Source organism: Lissotriton helveticus, chromosome 1_1, assembly GCF_964261635.1.
Source record: "Lissotriton helveticus chromosome 1_1, aLisHel1.1, whole genome shotgun sequence".
NCBI classification, from domain to species: Eukaryota; Metazoa; Chordata; class Amphibia; order Caudata; family Salamandridae; genus Lissotriton; species Lissotriton helveticus.
The window spans coordinates 1,988,479,017-1,988,498,085 of record NC_136057.1 but is presented as its reverse complement, the minus strand read 5'-3'; positions in this window follow the sequence as shown (position 1 = coordinate 1,988,498,085).

Below are 19,069 nucleotides of genomic sequence, written 5' to 3'. Positions count from 1 at the left end.
TCATGACGAGCTCAGCTCGTCATGGAGTTGCCATTCACTTCAATGGAAATTACATTACAAATCTGAAAGAGCCTTAGCACCCAAGTTTAAGAGATCACCTGTATAGCCCTTTTAGGGTGAAGCCTACCAGACAGCAGATCAATCTGGTTGCAAAAGACTTCTTGGGGATATTCTTGAAAGCTTCCCTGGGAATGCTTTCCGACCATTGTTTACTATTTGCTTCGTGGATTGTAACTCAGATTTGCTTTCTTTCTTTATGCTGGCTTTTTTGTCTTAGGCCGTCTGGCATGTTTTGTCCCTCCCGTGGAGGATAGACTGTTTACCAAATCTCTGCCTCCCTCCCTATATTCTTCTATGAGTGCTGGCTTTCTGGGAACACTTTTTTCATTTTTGTGAGGCCCTCCACAAGCGTAGATTGGCTTTCAGTTATCACCTTTGTATTCTAGTTCAGGAAGCAGTAAACATGCTGTATTTCTTTGAAAACTGTTTCCTGCCTCCTATTTTTCTGCCTGACTTATCTGTGCCACTCCACTTCATCAATCTCATATTCCTGTGTTCTGGATTTGAGCGTGTTTATTTTGGTCAGCGCTCTTTTCTAATAGCATAGCTTAAACAATACTCTTCATCAATTTTGCACCCATGTCATATGCACGGGGAGTGGAGGTGGTGCTGAAATACCCTAAAAATAAACATGCTGGTGTTCAAAAGTGAAGGAGCAATTAATAGGAATTTACTTTTTTTTTTATCTTGTCAAATTTGCCAAGCATTCAAAGACAGAGGTCAGATGTTAGGCTCTGTCTGCCAGTTTGATGTTTACTTTTATTACTCTGACTGCAAAGAAAACGGATTTATGTGACAATCTTCCTGGCTATAAGAATGTAAACAAGCATTAAAAATGCAATAGGTCTCGGAATTATTTGAGTTAGAGGTAATGGCATTGTAAATGGCAATGTCTTTTATCCATTTGTTATGGAGTGTATGCATGTGGTGTGTAGTAGAAATATGTGGGTTGTATTGGAATTGTATCAATGGTGGCATGCTGCGGTTTAGATGAATATGTTTAAAAGTAAAGTGCACCATACTGCGATTGCTACAATAGTTTATTGTGGATGCGTTAACAATTGATGTGTGCACTGATGGCTGTTGGTGCACTCACTCTGCACTCACTCTGCACTCACTCTGCACTCACTCTGCACTCACTCTCACTCTGCACTCACTCTCACTCTGCACTCACTCACACTCTGCACTCACTCTCACTCTGCACTCACTCTGCACTCACTCTGTACTCACACTGCAGTCACTCTCACTCTGCGCTCACTCTGGACTCACTCTCACTCTGCACTCACTCTGCATTCATTCCGCTCTCCCTCTGCACTCACTCTCACTCTGCACTCACTCTGCTGTCAATCTCTCTGCATTCTCTCTCACTCTGCAATCACTCTGCACTCACTCTGCACTCACTCTGCACTCACTTTCACTCTGCACTCACTCTGCACTCACTTTCACTCTGCACTCACTCTGCACTCACTCTCACTCTGACACTCACTATGCACTCACTATGCACTCACTCACACTCACTCTGCACCTGCACTCACTCTGCACTCACTCTGCACTCACTCTGCACTCACTCACACTCACTCTGCACCTGCACTCACTCTGCACCTCCACCCACTCTGCACTCACTCTGCACTCTCTCTGCACTCACTGATTCTTTACATTATTTCCTTGTTCACGCTTGTCAGTCCACATCATTAATCTACAACAATGACCACAAAAATAACAGCGAAACGCTCATTAAGTGGCACGAATATTATGAAGTTGAACGACAGTGTAAAATAAGGGTGTATCATTTTATATATGGCACCTACACTTCATAAAAATATGAAGTCTTGTACTAAATTACATAGGATTATTTCAAATTGCATGGCTCGTAATGTAAACGATATTACCACCAACAAATGTCATACGTGTTCAATCACTAACATAAGGCTTCCAATACGTAGTGTACAACCTGTCGGGAAAGTGCCTCATCATGGCTAGTAAACGCTAGACAATAGGTGAAGTGAAAATAGTTCACCCTGCCCCCCCCACAAAAAAAAGATGCAGCTTCATTTAACATAATTCTAGGTTTTAATGGTGCCCACAGCATTATTTTACTATAAAGCATTAAAGAGTGACTTGCCCCTGAACATAAAAGCACCGGACAGTACCGGCCCATTTAAAGCACTGCAGCCTTAACAGACGAGCGCTATATGCCCCATGTGGAGCCTGAGTCTGGAGCCCTGGCTGTACTAAGTGAAGACAAGTACTAAAACTACCAGAATGCATTGGTGCAGATGCTCGTTCTGCCCAGCCTCTTGGACTAATTCTTTAGAAGTTAGAGCTAGCAATGCCTTCGGGAGATATATCGTTTTTTGTTTAACTATTCCCGTGTTTCCACTTTGACCTAAAAATAACTCGTTTCAGGGCTCATGGTCCTTGGCGAGATGCCCGGCTCCCACACTGCTGCTTCCCGTGCTCTACTTCCGATGAGCGGAGAGTGACTCTGGAGGAGCCGAGGTGCAGGCAGGGTCCGGGTGAGCCAACTGGGACGGGCCAACCTTTCCCATATTCGAAAGATTAAAAAAAAATAGAGGGGCATTTTGGGTTTGACAATGTTCCGGGCTAGATAGAGATCGATTTTAATGCACTATGAAGAACTGGCTGTGGAAGAACAATAGATAGTCTTTGTCTGGAAATATACCCTAATGCGGGACCGTTCCTCCTAAAGTGGGGAAGTGTCCCTTAAAGCGAGAGCCGGCACCTTAAGGAGGGACGGCGCCTCCTAAATAATCTCCAAACCTCGTAAAGGGAGACAGCTAAAGGCTAAAGGGACGGCGGGGGTTGCCCTGTGATTGACTGGCTGGTCGGGGCAGCGCTGGCCGCCCTGGGGCTGCGAACAGCCTCCTAGAAACAGAGTGCGAGCTGTGGGGGTTTCTAGCCACAGCTGTGTCACAGAAGCCAAGAGCCACGGGGCAGACGCAGCACCCGATGTCAAGAATGCCGCCTGCCGGCTAGGTGCACTCTGGACCGGCCGCAGCGCTCTCACGGGAGAGAGGAAGTGCTTCGTCGGAAGGTCCTGACAGCTGCGAGACTTCCAGCCCCCGCGGGAGCAGACGGGCATGGGGCTCTGCTGGTGTCACCGCTCCCCGCCGCGGGAGACAGCAGGTAACCCTCCGCCACACTGCACACCGTGCTGCCCTGCATGTCATCCTCGCACACGGCAGCCCCCACAACAATAGCGTCTGTAGTTCACTTTCTGCCACACGTTAGCTGACCCCTTCTTTCACCTCAGCACGCTGCTTTAGACCCCTGCGCATTACATGACTAGAGCGCGCGTATAAACTTCCAATCCATTCCAAGTAGAACCCACTATGAAAACCATTCTGTCAAAACTCACAGCTTAAGTACAGCTTATCGCGCGCGATGCACGCGCTTCCACCCTCCCAGAACAGGAAATGTGCACAATTAGAAGCTCGTGAACGATTTCAGGCGCGCACCACTGCTAGCATATGATTTAAATTATCTCGGCTGTCAAGCCGGGATAATTCAAAACATATGCCCTTCTGCTGCGCGTGTCCGCACGGAATATGCACTAGGCGGAGCAACTCTAATGCCTGTGGCCTATTGCGTGCTCTCTTGTAAAAACACACTCATGCAAAGCCCGATCGCCATGCAGCTGGCAAAAAAAAGGATGAAAAATCACGAGCAGCCGGGAATGTGTTAGGTAGCATTTCGGACACCCTCACACAAGGAATTGGACTCCGCCTACACTGCTACGCAGTGTGACGTAGGCCCGAGCCCTAAAAAGCATTTGCAATGCAATAGGACTCGCATTTACTCAAGACCTATTGCATTGTAAATGGGAGTGCGGGCAGGGGGCGGGGCTGAGAAGGCACGGACTCTGGGAGGTCGGAGAAGGCACGGGCAACCTTATTTAAGGAAATAGTGCTCACAATCTAATAACACATACCGTGCAACACTCGAAGTAAAAGGGCAGGTAGCCATTTGAGTATACAATGACTACATGGCCATAATAAGGAGGGCCTAACAAGCCTCATAATCAGTCAGAAGGCAGCATTTACAAAAGACAATGACACAAGCCAATAAAAAACATGGGCAGAGAGTGGTCGCAGCTTCCACTCCATACTCCATTACTGCATGCCTCACAGAGCGAGCAGCGCATTAGCGCTGCCACTATAGGCTCGACCTAAAAGGCTGTAGGATTTTATTTTTTCTAGTACACAACAAAAGGTAAACCCTATGTCTGCGCAAATGCAATGTTTATTTTATTAGAAAATGTGTTCACTGCAAAATTGCTACCACACCATACATACTCCACTCAATGCAACTTCACACTATGGCACTTAACCTAATTCTGAATCACTCCACTCTACGACACTCTATTTCAATATAAGCCACACCATTCTATAAAACTCTACGCCCTTCCATTGTGCTCCACTTTATGCTACTTTACTCTCTGACACTCTGTGCCACTCTAAGCAACCCACCCAATTCCATTCTACAATACCAGTCCACTCTATGCCACTCCCCTCTGCACCACTTCACTCTACAACACGTGTTCACTCAACCCCACTCCACTCTAGCCACTCCACTCTATGACACTCCACTGTATGTATAACACTCTACTCATTTCTACACTATCCCACTCTGTGACACTCCATTTTATTTCACTCTACTCCACTTCTCTCTATGCTGCTCCATGACACTATACTCCAATCTACTCCTCTCTACACCATTCCGCTTTATGACACTCCACTCTGCAACACTCTACCCCACTAAACTCAATGACACTCCGCTCCACGACACCAATGCCAATTTACTCCACTCTAGTATACTCCAGTCCACGCATGCACACCACCTTGCACCGCTCTACTCCAGTCACTTTAAGACACTCTACACTACCACATTCCAGTCTTCACACTCCACTCTATGACACTACTTCACTCTATGCCGCTCCACTCTATGTCACTCCATGAAACTATACTCTACTTTACGCCACTTCAGACACTGACACTCTACTCCACTCTATGCCACGCTACGCCCTTCCACTCTATGACACTCTACAGCATTCTAAGCCACTTCACTCTACATCACTCCACTCTACTCCACTTTACAGCACTCTACTTTCTGACACTCTACTTCAATTTAAGGCACTCTATGCCATTCCACTCCCCTTTACGACACTCTACATCACTCTGCGCCACTTTACTCAACACCACTCCACTCTACTCCATTGTATGCTACTCCACTCTATGTCACTCCTCTTGAGGACAGTCTACGCCACTCTAGTCCACTCTACAAAATGGTAATCAATCCCAGTCTGCAACACTCTACTACACTTTCATCTATGCTACTACACTATACATCACTCAACTCTGTGACACTCTCCTCCACTCCACTTTAAGAGACTGAATCCATTCCACCACCCTCCATTCCACCTCACTCCTTGACACTCTCCTCTATGCCTGTAGCAAAGTGGCAATATTATGCGGTATGACTGGGAGGCCTTGCTATGTAATATTAACACAGTTGACAAAAGTGGAACTCTGATTCACACTAACAATCTTTCTCTCAGTCCTGGTAGAGTGGCAAAGAGCAGACAGGCTTGCTTAGAGGAACATGTGTTAAGTCAGGGGGCAAGATGGCCGCTAGTCCATTGTAGAGAGAAGTCGCATTACACTTCCTCTCCTGACTAGGCTGTTGAGCTGATTCAATGACCGGGAGTATGCAGTAAAATAAAGGCGATTATGTGGCTGTTATACTGGGCAGTAATAAGGCTCTGGAGCGAGGCACAGAAGATGCGCTGGGCAGGAGTCTCTAACTGGGAGAAAACCAGAATGGCGGCACGGTTTAAGGAAGGCAGCGGACCGGAGGCCATCCCAAAAATCCTGATACCGAATAAGAAGATAACTCCCGCAATAAGCAATGCACAGAAAGCCCAACAGCGTAAAACAGAAAGGGAGAGAAAAGCGGAGGCAAGAGCACAGGCCGGTGCAGAGCGCATAGAAAACAAAAAGCAGAGCTGCGCTATAACCAAAGACAAGGAAAGAGAAGCAGCGCTGAGGCAGTCTACCTTGTCTGAGTCATTTGTCAGGAGACCTGGTCCTATGGCGGCTGTATCTGCGGCTCTATCTGGCGGTTCGGGAGCTGGCGGTGAGACGGAGGCCGTGCCCGCGCTTAACATGCAGACACGGAAGGCGGAGGCGCTGGGCGCCGATGGCGCCGATGGCCGCGATGGAGTTGATGGCAGAGGCAGTGAGGCGCGGATGGAGAAGAGCGGCGAGCAGAAGGAAGCGCCAACCGAGGGACAGTCAGTGAGTAATGGCGTTCTCCCAACCGGCTGCGATACAAGGCAGACTCACCTCACGGAAGAAAGCATCAGGGTTGCTGAGCAACCAGAGGAATACGCGGAGGTGCGCACGCCCAGGACAGAGTTGGAGGGAGCGCTGGAGGAATCAGACCTAGCAGTGGTGGCACCGGGAGCTGCAGATACAACACCCCAGAACACAGCTCTATGCTTGGGGGAGAGCAAACCCCGTGGAAAAAAAGGTAATGGCAGCGGCAGGCCCACATTAAGGGAGACTGAAGGTTTAAACAATGCTTCGATGTTGGATGCATTATTACAAGTAGAGGCTGAGCTCGGTAATAATGCAAGAGCAAATGCAAACTGGGGGAGCATGGTGAGCCTAGACTCACAGAGAGAGCGAGAAGGAGATAAATTTTATACGGTGGATGAAGGCTCTACCTCAACAAGTGAGGGAGAAGAGATAGTGTCCACTGATTTGTCATCTGAGGAAGAAGGAAGTTCAGAATCGGAAATATTAGGTGCAAAACAACAGAAGAAGAAAAAGTCAGTCATAAAACGCAGTTTGAATGCAAAAATAAATAAAAAACTTATGTGGGATTACTCCGCCACCACGGGTCTCCTCCAAGAAGGACTGCAGGAGACACAAGGGGGCCAAGAAAAGGACGGGGGAAGGGGAGAAGAACACGCCACCCTTAATTTACTAGTGGATATGTTGAAGCAAATTCAGGGAGAGGCAAGGATAGAGAGCCGCAGAGCTAGGCATGATACAAAAAAAATACAAGCCTCTATCAGGAAGATGAATAAAAAATATGAGGGGGTGGAGGGGAGAGTGGTGTCAGTAGAAGAAAGAACAGGAAACCTGGAGGACGAAGTTACTGATTGGCATAAATTCAAAAAGGAACAGACCAAGATAGTGGAAGACTTGCAATGGAAGGTCGAAGATTTCGAAAACCGTCAGAGACGGAATAACGTAAGACTTTTGGGACTGGAGGAAGGAGTGGAAGGACAAGATGCCAGGGGCTACGTAATCAGGCTACTACAGGGCGCCTTCCCAGAGGCTAGGTGGAGATGGGAGGATGAGGTCCAAAGAGCCCACAGATTCCCACTTACAATTAAGAAAAGACAAGGAGGGACCCAGGACAATATGCCTAGAGCAATGCTAGTATTTTTGGGCAATTTTCTGGTAAGACAGGAGGTGATAGAGAAGGCAAGACCAGACTCCAAAAGAAAAGCAGAGGGGACCACCTTCTTTGCAAGACCAGACTTTTGCCACGTTACGGTTGAAAGGAGATGGCGATTAAGACAATTGATAACCCCACTACAGCAGCAAGGGGCGGAAGTATATCTGATGTATCCAGCTAAGCTTAAGGTTATCATGGGCGGTCGTACTAGGATGTTTTTTCAGAGATAAAAGCAGGGGAGTATCTCGCAGAGTTGACAGAGCAACGCAAAGGGAAATGAGGAGCAATAATATTGATACTGCCTAGGGTTTATATATCTTGGTCAATGGAAAAAGATTTTGGCGTATCTGGAAGGGAGAGGGAGAGCGACGCTACAATGCTAGCAGCCAGCCCATAGGTCAGGATTGACCTATTTGCCTGTATAAGGGGGGGGAGGGGCAGCTTGGGGAGGGACACGGGGGGAGAGAGGGGGGGGAAAGTTCTGACAAAAATGGAAAAACAACACAAAAGAGCGAACTTTAACGAGATAAAACTTGCAACAGAAGGGACTAAATTAAATAAAACATGGCATTAAGAATTGCGACAGTGAATATATGTGGTTTAAATGATGGTGGGAAAAGGCAAAAGGCGGCATCGATGTTTAGGTTATTAAAACTAGATGTAATTTGCTTACAGGGGACACATATAATGGGAAAGGAAAAATACAGATTGGAACAGATGGGCTATGAGGTACTGGCTAACACAAATCAAGATACAAGAACAAAGGGGGTAGCTATACTGGCAAGGAAAGGAGTTACAAAACTTAGAAGGAAGAAAGAAGACTCGGAGGGGAGATGGGCTATAATCGAAGTAGAAACTACAGCTGGGAATATAACAATTGTAGCTGTATATGGCCCTAATGATGACAACCCCGAGATATTTGAATGGTTAGATCAGGAGTTAGCACTATGGACAGAGACTGTCATTTTTTGCCGTGATTTTAATATTAACGGTTTGTTCGGGCTGGGGGGACCAAGCGGAGGGAGATATGCAGGAAGGAAAAAGAAAACTTGTCATGCCTTAAATAATTTAATGCAGAATAACGCTTTAAATGATCTGTGGTCTTATTATAATCCATTTGGCTCAGGGGGCACCTTTTACTCGGCCCCTCATAAAATAATTACTAGGTTGGATTACATTCTGTTGTCTAACGATAAAATAAGGGAGGCTTAGATAGAACGGATGCCCAGAATGATTTCGGACCATAATATTTTGATAGTAACCCTGCCAAGGGCAGATAGAGGGAGTAGCAAACCGTACATATGGACTTTTGAAAGAAGGTTGTTAAAAGAGGAAAGCTATATCAGTAGGATGAATGAGTGGATAGAACAGTTCTGGGAAAGTAATAGGGGAACGGCCTCATCAAAGATAGTTTGGGATACATTTAAGGCTGGGATAAGGGGGGAGACCCTGAGTTATACGCTTAAGAGGGGTAAGATGGAGAGATCAAGGATGGATAGGTGGGTAAAAGAAATGAGTAGGCTAGAAGAGCGACTAAATAGAGCAATTATTAGTTCAAATACAACAGAGATAGAGAATATATTACCAGAAATGGAAATTAGGAAAGCAGAGACAGGAGAAGTCCTAATGGAAAAAACGGCTGGGAACTACCTCGCCAAAAAAGAAAAATGTTATGAGTACAGCGAGAAGGTAGGACAACTACTGGCTATCAGAATCAGGCAAAATTTAGCTGCAGGGGAGATTAAAGAAATTAGAAACACTGATGGGGCAGTCGTAAATAAAATGGAAGATATCCAGGAGGTATTCAGGGATTTTTATGAGAAGTTGTATGATCAGAAGGCAGAGGACTCAGGAAAAGGGTGTAGGGACTTCTTGGCAGGGATACCACATGAGAGACTGGATAGCGAAGAAAGAAAGAAACTGGACTTACCACTTACACTGCAGGAGGTGAAAATGGCAGTGAATAACCTACCAGGGGGCAAGGCTACGGGGCCAGACCAAATACCCGCCGAGTTTTATAAAACATTCTGGGATAGGCTCGGGGTTGATATGCTGGAGACTTTTCGACAGGCACAGATGCAAAAATCTGCGCCACAGTCCTGGGATGATGCAAATATAATAAATATACTTAAAAAAGACAAACCCCCATTAGATCCCGGGTCATATCGACCTATCACCCTCCTAAATGCGGATGCTAAAATGTATGCCAAAGCACTTGCGCAAAGGATGAGCAGAGTAATAGAGAAAATGGTAAGCAAGACACAACATGGCTTTATCCCTGGGAAAGGGACCACTCAGCATACCAGACAGCTAATCACAATATTAGATGCGGCTGAGGTAGCAGGGGACCCTGTCGCGGCTATATTTCTGGATGCCGAAAAGGCCTTCGACAGGGTCTCCTGGCAATTCCTGTGGAAGGTAATGGAGTGGTTCAACATAGGTAAAGGGTATATCAGTGCTATACAGGTTTTGTATATGCAACCGAAGGTCAGGGTGAAAATAAACAAGCTCTACACAAAAATGGTAAAGATCACACGCGGCACCAGACAGGGATGTCCGGCATCACCCTTACTTTTCGCCTTATATTTGGACCCATTACTTAGGAGATTGATAGGCAATACTAACATGCCGCCAGTTGTGTTACAGGAGGTAGAACATAAAGTATTTGCATACGCAGATGATGTGGCGCTGGTAACTACGGAACCTGAAAGGGCTATAAGGGAAATTGAGCAGGAGGCAACAGCTTTTGGAGTCTTAGCAGGATACTCAATTAATAAGGGGAAAACTCAGATCATCATGAATGAATTCATATGCTATTCAGACCCCAGAGTGGTTAAGGAGGCAGTATACTTAGGAGTAAGGGTGTCAGTAGACCTAGAGGGGTTGGTGAAGTTAAACATGGAACCACTATTAGGTAAGATTAAAAGCAACACGGAACGAATATACAATCTACACCTGACGTTAATGGGACGTATAAATGTAATTAAAATGGTCACACTCCCGAAACTGCTATACTTGTTTAGGGCCATCCCCTTACTTTTTGAGCAATTTTGGTTTGCTAAAATAGAAAAAATTCTGAATAGGTTAGTGTGGGCGCAGGGGAAAACCAGAAGAGCCTATAGGTATATGACACTCACACGTGAAAAAGGGGGCTGGGGCGCGCCGGATTTTAAATTATACTACTGGGCTGCAGCTCTGCAGTACTCTGAAGGATTATTAGGGGGAGGATGTGAATATAAAAATGTGTATAGAACTGTATTGGGGGCAGGAGCGGTGGATGGACTGCTGAATACAATAGATTATGGAATTTTTAAGAACACTAGGTTTAAAACTTTAAAAGCAGTATATACAATCTGGAAAGGTGTGGGGAAAAAATTAGGTATAGGCAGATTTAGTAGATATACCAGATTGACGGCCAATGAAACCCTTCCGGGGGGGATATTTAGAGATGGAATAATGAGGATCTGGAATGATAAGGGTATTTAGAAAATAGGAGACTTTATGGATACTAATGGCGAGATAATACAATTTGCGGAGTTACAAAAATTTTTTGATATACCCTCTAGCCCTTTTTTTAAATATCTACAGGTTAGGAGCTATCTGAGAGACAAAAGGGGTGGACGGCTTGGATTTAAACATTGCAGGCTAATGGACTATATAGAACAGAGTAGACAGTGTAAGATACGGCAGCTACATGTGGAACTGCATGCATATGAAACAGACGATAGAGAGAAATTCTCAAAAAAATGGATGGAAAAGGTGGAGACCTCTCCAGAAGTCTTTAGATTTAGGTAGCTCAGTCCTGTATTCAGCAACATTGCAGTCACAGCACTATAAAACAATATATAGCCTTTATCATACGCCAGCAAAAATTGCACAGTGGGGTGGGACGGAAGGCATAACCTGCCCTAGATGCAATGCAGTAGAAGCCGATATAGTACACATGTTTTCACAATGCCCCCAACTGTATACCCTGAAAAGAGCTATGGAAGATTTTATGGAGAAATCACTAAATATTAAGATTATATTAAATGATGAATTATTACTATTGGGGGTGAAGAGTGAGCAGGAAAACGACTACACAGGGTTTTTGTTTATGATGACGGCTGTTTATCAAATCAATATAGCAAGGGCATGGCTAGACAAGACACCACCAACATTTCAAACTTGGTTAGCAGGCTTGCTTGCTGCATATAATTTGGAGAAAGCAATTTATGATAGGAAGGGGAGAAGGAAAAGGGAATTGGGAGAGGAGATATGGCAACCTATTACGGAGTGGAAGACTAGACAAAATAGGATGGGAGTCGGGTAATAGGCTCACACTAGTATATACTTTTCTGTATTAGTTTTGAAATTTTGTTAACGCTTTTGTATAATTGGATGTAGAGGACTGATGTTGCAAGATATGTATCTTATTTATTTCTATTTAGGTATTTTGGTCAATATAATGTATATATGCTCAGTGTTGTAAAGTTGTGTACTGTAATAATGAGAGGGGTAAAATTGTTGCGGAAAAAAATCATAATAAAAATATTTTTAAAAAAAGAGGAACATGTGTTAAGCATTTTACAATACCAACATGGACAATAAGTAATTGACACGACTGGAAAGAAATCAGAAAAACCAATTTATAAAAATAGAGCTTATTTTTATATAAATTTAGACACCATAAGGAAATCAATACAGGTTGTATAACTAGAGTTATCACGTTTAAAGTGTTCAATCAATCAGTACTTTGCAGGGTTGTCAAACTTTGCCATTTCGGTCAATGGGGAAAATCACAGGTGACACTCAGTCACTTGCAGATGAGTTCAATGGAACCCAATTGGAGTTAGGGTCTTGCGAGTCCACAGACCAAGCTTCGACAGTCAGAACAATTTTACCTTGCCCAGAGAGTCCGGGTGCAGAGGTGAATTGGCTGTCCCTGGTGCTGAACAGGATTGCGGGTGCTGGCTTTACCAGGGGTGCCAACAAAGCCATCTTTGAAAAGCAAGATATCAACAACTGCGCCACTGGATGGGGAGGGGGTACGGTGCAAAGGGTCCCTCTGAGTGGAGCACAGAGTGAAGCCAACTGTAGTCTGCCAGACCACTAACAAGCCTTGGTCCCGTCAAAGGTCACTTCTGGGCCAATCTACTACTAGAGGTCCCGGGAATGCTGTTGAGGGCCGAGACTCACTGAGATTCTGGACTGTGCTTACCACAAATGCAAAAAGAACATTTGATGGACAGAATGCTAAACAATGTCATACATTCACCCCAATACAGAGATCTGAGCCTAAATCTTTCGCTGTTTGCTCCCTATGCCATTCCAGTTTAGACCCAGCCATATCCAATTCAGCCATGGGTCCAGAGCTCACTGTGTCACTGGATTTAAGCTAGCCTGGCTGATATGGTTTGAAGCCCCGAAACTAGTCCCAGGATGCTTTTTTCTGGTCCAGGTAGGACCTGGCTTGGCAGTTCGGGCTGGACTGTTCCTATGGGAAACAGGTCAAGACTGATTTGCATATGGCTGAGTCCAAACTGGGGTGGCATGGTGAGCAAAAGAACAATGGTTTTAACCCAGACCTCTTCACTGGGGGTGAATGTTCGAGTTGCTCTGTATTCCGACCATCATCAGTGTGTCTTTTACGCTTACCGCGAGGCACCTGGCAGGTTACTTGCATGCTGGCCCACAACGGAGCCCAGTGGTCAGTCCTTCTTTCGATCATGGGAGGGCGGTTAGTGCTTGCCGAATTCATGGAACTAGTTTCTATAGTTTAAAGGAGTCCTGGTGAACTCTTTAGGTTACCATTCTTTTGGATCTGGTTTCAGGTCCTGAAGACAATTTGCAGTTCAGCGAGTGCAGGGGACTGCCTCAGCTGCAGTGCTTCACGACTCTTCTTTGTGGAGTTCTGCCTTGTGCTGACACAGCTCCTTTCTTTGTGCTTCTTCTTCAGAGCAGATCTAGAGTTCTGGTGTCAAGGGTGCCCCTTAAATCCTGCATTTAAGGCGTGTTTAAGGGGGTGTGGGTCAGTAGTCAAAGGGCTATTGATCCTGTGGCTAATCCACCTCTGAGGTGAACACTTTGTCGACTTTGCAACATCTGCCAATACCGAATCGACAGTGATTGATAAACTGTGATTTCATATGTGATATGGCATATAAGTGTATATGATGTGGACTATCTGGTTATCACCAATATATACCAAAACTGTATGTGATATGTTTGTCACATCACAACATTTTCTCTTCCAATACTTGTCACTGAACAACCTTCTTTCACAACCCTTCCCCCCTCTCCTTCCACCCCCTGGACACCACAAATTTCAATGTGATACCTTGTTAGGTTTTTCTTAAAACTGATCATAAAAATGCATTACCAATGTTATTAAATAACATTGGTCGAACTTTATTGTTTCCCTTTTCATATTGCTTCATGATTCATGTTTAAAAAAAAAAAAAATGTCTTCCCCTCCATGTTAAAGCCAGTAAAACACTGGGACCACCTTAATAGATACTGTCTAGTACCCAGGTCCAAGTGATTACGGGTTTGCCCTTTTTTTGTAACTAGCCCACCCTAGAGGTGTGGTTAGCCTTTGGGGGGTGTACATCTAGATATCTAATTTCCTACCTGCTCGCAAAAACGAGTGCATGGGGGCAGGCTGGGCCTTTCTCTTCACTGTGAGATAAGTTCCTACATATCAGAGGCGGCTTGACCTTGGAGGCTCACTACTTCTGATGGATCATTCACTAGCCACCTGGGAGGGGGGAGGTTTGACCTCTTTCCTGCTCAGGCCGTTGTTTCAATCCTCTGGGGAGTAGTAGCACTACCCAGCAGGTGGCCAGACTTCTGTCTTGGCAACAAGAGGCTCAGAAAGCCTGCCAATGCACAGGGGTACTGTGGCCACTTGGGGGCAACCACTAAGGATGTCACCAGGGTATATGACAGCTCACCCTCAACACAAGAATTGTGTCTGGGGTGAAAAAGCATGGTGTTTGATAGTAAGCATGGCTAGATTTGACAGTTTTCATCGTGGAGCTGACTATCTCGGTTTTGTCCGGGAGCCAGTCCACGTTATCCTGCATAATTAAAAATAATATTCCTAAAACATCTATATAATGCAGACCCAGAGTGAGTTTTCCTGCTCTCATGAAAGCCTAGTACAGGTCAGTGGCATTCATCAGGACTGGTCCCTATCTTACTGTTACCCTAACTAAGATTCTAAGGGGCAGTTTTATGAAGGCCTTGCGCCGCCGGTGCGTCATTTTTAACATTGGAAAAAGTGACGCACCGGCGGCGCAAGGCCTTCATAAATCTGCCCCTAAGATTCTAACATAGGATGGGTAAGCAAAGGAAGCATAGCACCTTGAGACATATTTATGAAAGACTTTGCTTCACGTTTGCACCACGCAACTTGGTACATGTGAAACGCAAACCCAAATGCCATTGATCAAGCCAAACAAGGCCACTTTATGTGACCCTGAGTGGCTTGATAAATCAGGAGTAAGGCAGCGCAAATCGCTGTGTTGCATTACTCTGACCTGGGATGGCGTTTCATGGACCCTGCGTGGTTGCTTTCACGCATCTCCCATAGATTTCAATGCATTCAGGGCCGGGCTGGCTACCGGGCAGTTGTGTGTGCTGCCGTGCTGGGGGCTAAATTCGTTGATAGGGACCTGCGTGTGCAAAACGAAATTAGTTTTGCTTTTTTTATTTCAAATCGCACGCAGGTCCCCGTCAACGAAATAAGCCCCCACCACAGTGAAATTAGCCCCTAGCTCGGCAGCACACACAACTGCCCGGTAGCCAATCCGGCCCTGAATGCATTCCTAGATTTACTATTACTGGCAGATCTGGGAATGCACCAAAAAGATATTCCGTCCCAGAGGAGGCATACTGAGGAAAAATATACTTATTTTAAGTGTTACTTCCTCTTGCTATATGTACTGCATTCTGCACCCCACATAGATGCTCAGAGAATTGGTTTTGTGCAGGAAGGTGTCCGTTCTTGCACAAAAACAATCCTGCATGTAACAGAGGCACCCTTGCCTATGTTGGGGCTAGGAGCAAATTGTGAGCCCCAGCGCTGAGGAAAGGACAGGAATGTGCTGTCTTGGGATAAATACAGCGCATTCCTGCCCTTTCTCTGTCGCGCAGCAGAGCAAGGTCACTTACTGCTCTCTGCTACTTTTTATTATATAGATATCCTGCGTTTTTTCCTGGTGTCCAAATGCTAGACCGTTTGGAAACAAAAACAGAGCAATAGGGTGTCATCCACCTTCTCTGATATTGCATTCTTCGATTCATTCGCATGACCAACACACCTTGTACTACTGAAGTATAAATCCGTCTCCAGGTTTAAAATCTGTGCCTAATTGTTGATGATAGTGTCCAGATCAAAAACGTCATGCCCCAGCACTGCATACTCCTCATCCAGTGTAACAGCAAACATTTGTTAAAAGGAGATAAAATCTTACCACTATTCCTTTAAAAAATATCACCATGTAACGTGACCGTATTCCTGAACGCTTTCTGACTGAGAGTCTTCATAAAAAGCCAGTTAGTGATTCTTGCAATTGTCATGCACATGAAATCCATCGCTAGAAACCATGCATCACTTCCCTTCATCTATTTCATCACTTTATCACACTGAAAATTCAGTCACCATTTGTGAGCCATTCACTGACAGTAATAATTAATCACCCGCACCGCAGACCTTTTTTAAAATATATAATGTGTTTTTGCTATTAACAGTGGAAGGTTGTTTCTGACCTTGGCCTATTAGAATTTATTAGAAAGCATCCCCGTGTATTAAAACAAATATTATTCAAACGTGCAGTTGCCCATATCACGGTAAAAGGTCATACTGTCAGTTAATTTAATGGCATTGAAGGTCAAAGGGCAGTGAGCATTTAATGGCCATCTCCTCTCCCAATAAATGTAGTGACGCTACCACACGCCTACCTCTGTGGAACACATTTCATCAAAGGAAAGGTGTAAGTAAGCAGAAGTCTCCATCAGTGAGTTAGCGCCGACATTCAAGGGTGGAGATGTAGCTTAGTGGCTAGAACTGCGACTTTGGAACCAGGTTCAAATCACGGCGCTTGCTTCAACATCGGCATGATTCTGGGAAAGTCCCTTAATCTGCCTTTGCCCAAAAACGCGAGATGTATTTGTATAATCCCCGCTTGATGTACACAATCTTGTGAGTGTGACCATTTCCCAAATCACCCCACCCCCATGTAATGTACAGCGCCCCTTGCTTTCTAGCTGTGTTCGCCTATGTAAATACTAATATATACAATTTTGGAACGTTTGTTTCAGTCTAATCAGTACCATCCTGATTCAGATACTGCTTGCATTTAAGAATATATTATGCTTATGAACACACGTTCCAAAGTGTGTATAGTGGAATACTGCATAGTTTTAACATGCACTCATTACTGGTTCACTTTTATTGCTGCATGCAGAAGTACTACTCGCAGTGTTATTCTATACGGTACATTTTAACAGGTGCTATAACTATCTGTGGTATTAGCATATATTACTACCCAAACGTGCCCTTGGATTATCTTGAGTCATAAAACCGCTTGCTGTTTTAGAGTTAGAAACTGGCCATTGTGATGGATCCGCAGGGGTGTATGAGAGCTCAGAGTTCGGCATGTGCAAAATCAGTTTTTTTTTTATCATCTACACTTGATTAAGATTTTTAAATTCTGAAACTTGGCCTAAAAAGTGCAGGTGACCACGACGGTGGTTACCTTGTTCATGGAATTTGAAAATCATAACAAAGTAGCATGTATCTACCTCAGCGACTTTAAAATGCGTCTGTAAGTGCAAAATATGGCCTCCGATGATGGACCGTGTACCACCAGCTTGGGAAATTCTGCACTGATTGACCACTAAGGAATGCATTCAGTTCACATCACTTTGCCTGCCTCACAAAATCTGGCACCAAAGGCCTTTGAGAACTGTAAAACCCCTAAACCCAACTTCTGCTGTCTGTTCCAAAATACAGATGAGCTAAGCAGGGGACGTGCCTTTGTCGCCAAAGTCAGGCTCTTGAACAGGCTTCCTCTCTATAAAAAAATGTGAAGTTTTGCCCTCTTTATTTGTATGTTGAAAACCTACCTCTCAACACGCTTGCCTTACTCTTCCCTAACAGTATCTGTTTTTTGATCTTGCTTCCTCTGAATCTACCCATTATAACTTTGAACTACCCATTCCAACACTCTCAGCACTAGGAGCCAGCAAACAGATATAAATATGGAAGTGTTGTTGTTAATTAGCCTAAGCATAGAAAATTATATGACTGATACAAAACTGTGAGATTACATTTCAGATACCATATACATTGCTATTGATGGGCAATCCACTGAGCGCTCTACCCTGGCTCGAGTCTGAAGCCTGGCTCAGCTCGAGATCCTGTTGGACCCCCGAGCCCATAAGGAGCCAAGCTTTCACGTGGATTCTTCCTGCCGCCCGCCCTATACCCTGGATGTGGCGTTATGGCCACAGCTGCAACTTTGGACATAGGGATTCAGGTTTGAGTCTTGGTGTTGGATCAACATTCTGTTTTTCTGGTCCAATCACTTAATTTCCTCGTGCCAATAAACAATGAGTGTGACTGTGAAATGTAATGGGTACTCGTATTAAACCTCTACATTGGCGCTACATCAAAAGTGCAGAAATTACACAGATGTCAACATAAACAAGCATTGGAAATGCAATAGGTCTCGCAGTAGGAAAGTTTGAGCTATAGGTGTTATTTATTTTTTTGTTTTTTATTTATGTGTTGTTTTTTCTAAATAGCTAAATTAATAGCTTTCTTCTTTACAAAGCCAATAGTTATAATTTTTGTAAATGTGACACCTCTAGCATTTGTAAAGCAACATGTTTTGTATTAACGGGACTTATATGTGACTTATATGTATTGATATAAAAAAAATCAATGGCTTTAAAAAACAATTAATAATTAATACGTAAATAAAATGGATTTTATTTTATATTGCCAATAGCTTACAGTTTATTAAATATATTTAGTGAAGATGCTGTGGTGAGGGTGAGTGAGGGTGAGTGAGGGTGAGTGAGGGTGAGTGAGGGTGAGTGAGGGTGAGTGAGGGTGAGTGAGGGTGAGTGAGTGAGGGTGAGGGTGAGTGAGTGAGGGTGAGTGGGTGAGGGTGAGTGGGTGAGGGTGAGTGAGTGAGGGTGAGGGGGTGAGGGGTTGAGGGTGAGTGAGGGTGAGGGGGTGAGGGGTTGAGGGTGAGTGAGGGTGAGGGTGAGGGGTTGAGGGTGAGTGAGGGTGAGGTGTTGAGGGTGAGTGAGGGTGAGGGTGAGGGGTTGAGGGTGAGTGAGGGTGAGGTGTTGAGGGTGAGTGAGGGTGAGTGAGGGTGAGGTGTTGAGGGTGAGTGAGGGTGAGGGGTTGAGGGTGAGTGAGGGTGAGGGTGAGGGGTTGAGGGTGGGTGAGGGTGAGGGAGGGTGAGGGGTTGAGGGTGAGTGAGGGTGAGTGAGGGTGAGGGGTTGAGGGTGAGTGAGG